The following is a 5949-nucleotide window of genomic DNA, read 5'->3' on the forward strand; positions in this document are numbered from 1 at the left end:
AACTCCACTTCCATGCCATTCACATTCACCTTCTGTGTGATAGGAGCCACTTTGGGTTGGACTTGACACTTTATATTGTGTTAATATCACTGCTGTCCTCCCTCTCGTCACTTTCCACCTCTCTAACGAGATGAGTCATTCTCCCTTTCTCTTTTTTCTCTCCTTTTTGTCCTTTGAATGCACTTTTTTGGCACCCCACGGCAGCATGCTTGGCCCTGCATGCTCGTTTTATGTGTCCACGCTTTCCACATTTATGGTAGAGTTCATTCAGAAACTTACATTCCTCTGGTGAATGTTGATCTTTACACCTGTAACACACAACATCTCTATGCACTGCTGCCTGTCCTCTAAGTGTTTTTGAGTTTTGTCCTGCCTCCTTGGTTAACAATCCTTGTATATCTTTCACTTTTTTGTTTGCAGACTCCATTGCCTGGCAAATGTTCAGTGCCTTCTTGAACGTTAACTCCACTTCCGCGAGCAATCTTCTCTGCATACTGTCGTCATTCACTCCACAGACAAGTCTATCCCGCAGCATTTGTGGAAGTGTGGCCCCCGTACTCACAGTCAGGGACGTCACTAGGATTGGAATACAGGGGGGGCTTAGCCCCCAGGGTATTTGTAACTTGCCTTTGCAAAATCTTTGCACTCACATCTAGAGCTACACTGACGTCAACAACCAGTCAAGAAACCACGATTTTAAGAAGTAAAACGTGACAGACATATCCTCTTCTTCCATTTCTACTCTGTTAAAGAAAAGTTACTGTAATGTTAGCTTTTAGACACATCAAAGCTGATTGGGGAATTTACTTAGGTCAGATTTTGCTCCTGATGAGTTATAAGCAATGACTTATATTGTCTGTCTGCTCATGTAAATGTATGAAAAGGTAATAGCATACTAAATCTAATTCCTCTCTATATAAGATAAGTTGTCCACAGAATGCTATTTAATTACACAGAACCGCATGTATTCAACCCATTTTTTTCAACCCTAAAATACAAATATACCGCTAAACCTAAAATTGAGCTAAATCTATACAAATAACACAGCTGTGCAGTTTTCACACCCTATACTAAATTTACCCTTTACAATAGCCTAATGAGATAACATTGTTTAATATTTGAATCATAGCTTATATAGTGTTTTGACATCGACAACCCAAGTGCATTTTACCTCAAACTTGCGACTAGTTAACTTTCTAAAATAGCAATCGCTTCTCGGGTCGACATTAACTCACTGACAAAATTATATTCTGAATTAAAAATATTTTATACCACTTTTTAATATGTGATTGTGTAAAGGTGTTCACGAGATACCAACCTTTCGCGAACTTGCTTTCAACGTCGAACACTCGTTCTCAAGAAGACGGCGGTGAGCACGGGCTGTGTGTGTGTGTGTGTGTGTGTGTGTGTGTGCGTGCGTGTGTGTGTGTGTGTGTGTGTGTGTGTGTGTGGGGGGGGGGGGGGGGCACGCGTGAATGAGAGACGCAGGGAAAGGAGATGCAGCGGAACGTTATTTGCTCTATGAAAGACATTGATAAAGACAAAAACTTAGGACATTTAATCCATCATTTTATTTTACCTAGTTTTGCCAAACACATTATAGATTTGGTTAGTTATCGTTTTTTTGTAATGCCTCGTTTTTATTTTTATTTCAGTTAACGACAACCCACCTAGTTTTCGTTTTTTCGTTCATTTTCGTTAACGATTATAACCTTGGTAACGGAGATGAATCCTCCAGGCAGTTTCTTGCAGGAGCGCTCCGGTCTGCAACGCTCTGAAAGCTGCCACAGTTCACCAACGAGACACGATCATCTTAGCACAAGGACTCTTTGTACTTCTGTCCAAATACCGACTTTTCGGCTATTTTTTTGTAGCTGGATATATATAATTTGTTGCATCTAAATATGAATGAGGAGGATACGGTTATTGATAAATCAAATTGTTATTGTTGTTCTCATTATCATTTAGGGGGGCTTAGGAACATTTTGGGGTAGCTTCAGCCCCCCTAAAATAGGCCTAACGACGTCCCTGCTCACAGTGTTGTGCTAACTTCTTCAAATCCGCAACATAATAAGCCACAATTTCTCCCTCTTTCCGTATACGTGAGTTAAACTTATATATTTGCACGATTTCACTTAGTTTAGGATTTAAATGACTTTTGAGGACATTTACCAACTCTTCATAAGTTTTATCTGCTGGCTTTGAGGGACACAGTAAACTTCTCAACAAGCTATACGTGTTAGCCCCAACTCCACTTAACAGCACAGCTTTGTTTTTCTCAGCGCCCTCAATGTCATTCGCTTGAAAGAAATCTATGTATTCCTCCCACAGCTGTGACTCACTGTCAAATGGGCTCACCTTTCCCACCAGTGTCGCCATCTTGACTCTTTAGCCCTTGCCTTTATCTCAGCTGTCTGTTTCACTGCAGTGAAAATTTTCATACAGCCATTAAACACTCACAGCAGCATTTCCTACGGCTCGCAAACTCCATAAATCCTCGTCACCAATTATGTGATATTCTGTGGTGCAGCAGAATAGGGAGCCGGAGAGATACTGTACAATTGACGTGTCTTTATTAACAGTTGTTTACACGTGAACACACAAGCTGGATCTGCCAAAGCACAGGCTTATTCTGTGGTATATATCCACCTGTTGTACCAGCGTGCACTCTAGTGGTCACAACCCCAAATAACATTATACTTCCCTACAGACAGGATGAAAAATGTCATCCCTGTACCAGGGTAACCGGTACATGCTACACAGAACAAAACATGAAAGTACACAGCTGATGAAGAGCACTAGCCGCGCAAAACAAACACACAACACATGGACAAAAGAGTGTAAACTGCCCAAGCAAAACTACTTGCTCACAGGAGACCAAGCGAATGCTCATACTGTACGCTCACAACGGGGGGAAAAAACACATGGAGCATTAATGTCTGAAGCCTGAATCAAAACAAAACCAAACTAGAATGAAATGCCAGGATTCAAACACCAGTATATAAATCCATTTTAAATCCTATACAAGCATACAGATTTTTTACATATGGCATTAACATACAGTACCATGTCATATAAATCATTTTAATATATGTATAAATTATAATTATTCTATGGGTATTTCATACATGGTATAAACCTATATCTTCATATATCGTGAGGATGAATATATGTGCTAATAATGTATTGCCTTATATGAAACATATATGACATCACTACTCGGATATAGGTACAAATACATATACATTTCCGTATGGGCAGCAACTGTAGCAAAAATGTGAGCGTATGAGTTTCTTGATGTGTGATTCGTAGAATAGGATTTGTGCACCTGCAGTGAAGAATGTGTGAAGGTGTAACTGTTGTGTTGTGTTTGTAGGTGAGAAAGAAAAATCTACAAAATCTAAAGTTTATAACTCGTAAAATATTTTTCTCTGTGATTTTTCTCTGATACTGATTATGAAACAGTCCAACTCATTTGTGCAATTTTATTTAACCTTTATTGACACAAAATGACAATGCAAAACTTTATATGTCATACTTTAATAAAAACAAAACTAAACTTTCTTTGGCTAAACAGCAAAGAAAAGAAGCAGAAAGAAAATCTGTTTAATGATCATTGGGGTCCTCTGATGGACATTCAAGTACATTTTCTGATGGATCCATCACTACAGATGACCCACAGCCTCCCCAAATCGAAAGTCACATGTTTGTGGCCAAAGGGACAAATGACAATCACTTGCCATCCTGTGCCAGTGGGATTTGAAGGAGAAACTCAGAGTCTAGAACAATTAAGTGATAAAATGATGGCTTCTAATAAATGAGAATAATTATTGTATTTTACTTTTTATTTAAGTTTTATTCCATAAAACAAGCTTTCAGTGCAATTTGCTCACCTTTGCAACAAAGACCCCTGATAGTCAACACCATATACGCTGCCATCAGTTGCTACTTCAACAATGTCCCAAAAAGTTGACCCTCCACAGGAAGAACTCGTCACATTCTCAGAGACACAAGATACAAACAACTCAGTTGACTAAAACTGATTAATCTTTTTCCTTTCTGTTCAAACTCTTCCAATCTTACCTTTTTGAGGAGGACATTCTCTTGAGAGTTCACTCCCCAACAGCTGTAGTACTTCAGCCTTCCTGTGAGTTGTGTCCAAGGAATGATTCCAGATTGTCCATTGCTGTTAGCATCCCTATTAATGCAGAAGATGTCGTCTATTGGAGTAACACCTGCAACAATCTCACTTCCAGCATCCATCTGCTTTAAACCGCCTGTAAAGTAAAGAAATTGAAGGGAAAAGTTAAACAAAATATGAACAGAAATTCAGCATCTTGAGTTTAATTATCGTTTTTTTTGTCGTTTTTTTTTTTTTACCTTGAATCTGCCTGAAGCTTCCACTCTGAAACTTGAAGGCAATGTTTGCTGGACTCACTCCGAACACTCAGCAGGTCCAACAGTAAAGTGCTTCAGTGATGCATTTATTCTTGTAAAACTGTTTCCCAGAAATAGGAAGACTTCATTGTCATTGTTTACTCCACCCACTAAACCTAATCCAGCGTCAATCTGCTTCAGGGTACCAGGAAACACTTCACACTCTAAAGCTATATGGAAACATTTGGGTTGGGTTCATTTGAATTATTCTGCAGATGTTAGTATCATGATATGATTATGAATCTCCAAGCACACATTTAGTTTACCTAGAGTATAAAGAAACTGGCAGCTGAAGAGTAGCAGGATGCACTGAGAACCTTTCATTGTGTTTGTGGGATTACAAATTTATACATTGTTATATATAGGTTCCAATGTAATAGAATATAACTGAAAACATTATCTATATTTGTGTTTTACATTTTGAAGTAAAACTTGAGGAAATTCTAAGGAGATTACGTAAGACCGTGTAAGTGTTTGAGACATTAAGTATTTTGTCTTTATGCACTTCCTGACCATTTAACATAACAAGCTCAGAGATTGGTGCAACCTGATCTCACAGAATTCCGTGAAATGAACACGGGTCCCTTAACTCAAAATCCGTGACAGTTTCACGGAATCGCCGAAAATTCCGTGATGGGTCCACGGAAGTGATTCCAATGCAAGTCAATGACAGTAAAAAGCAGACATGATTTTATGAATATTTATAGGCTACTTTCATATTTTGGAGCAACTAACTCCACTCCTACCCTAAACCTACCCACTCTCAACAATATAAAAACACATAACAGGCAAATACAAGTACAGTCACAGGTATTTATTGCAAAAACTGACCAAAAACAGTATAAAAGTATTAACTCATGTTGCATTCCAAGTCTTTTGAAGTCACACGATGTCTTCATGTAAAGAACAGAGTTGATCTTAATGTTTAAATCGCTAAAATGATGATCCCGCCGCTCCGTGAACACACTCATTCATATCTGATTCAAATAATACACACGCGTCTTCAGCGTGACGCATTCTGTCACGAGACACACGAGAGCCAATGGCATTTTACAATCGAAGCCAACGTAATGACGCTATTGGTCACGAGACATACGACAGCCAATGCTGTCAAAGCTGACGTAACGTTTCTCCCGGCGGCAAATTTGAAATGTATTTTTGATCTTTGGCGGATGGACTCGACGCTGCTGATCGCTTTTGGGGATTTTCTTCACACAAATTAATCGTTTGGCCTCGGAACACTTGGAATATTTGTACTTTTGGAATAAATTGTGCCTGCAGACGTATCTGCCTGTTATATCCTGTTTTTTTATAATACACATATGGTTAGGTTTAGGGAAGGGATTGGGTTACGAGTTCGAAACGTGTCTAAATACTGTAAAAAAAAAATATTAAATAAATAAAATTATGCTGGCTGATTAAATCGAGAATCACACTCCATGTCATTATGGCAAAAATCATAGTTTCATGATGATAACCATGCCCAACGCGTCTGTATACTGTCATTGACTT

General features: G+C 38.7%; 1 pseudogene across 1 annotated transcript; it reads right to left on the reverse strand.

Moving 5' to 3' along the window:
* Positions 1 to 3637: 3637 nt before the first annotated feature.
* Positions 3638 to 4761, reverse strand: LOC307126115 (fish-egg lectin-like; annotated as a pseudogene). The gene is made up of 5 exons: positions 4704 to 4761; positions 4381 to 4607; positions 4084 to 4277; positions 3925 to 4000; positions 3638 to 3744 (listed from the first exon to the last, which is right to left on the reverse strand). The product of its transcript is annotated as a fish-egg lectin-like (transcript).
* Positions 4762 to 5949: the final 1188 nt, after the last annotated feature.

This window comes from Gobio gobio, assembly GCF_949357685.1.
Source record: "Gobio gobio genome assembly, chromosome: 5".
Lineage (NCBI taxonomy): Eukaryota > Metazoa > Chordata > Actinopteri > Cypriniformes > Gobionidae > Gobio > Gobio gobio.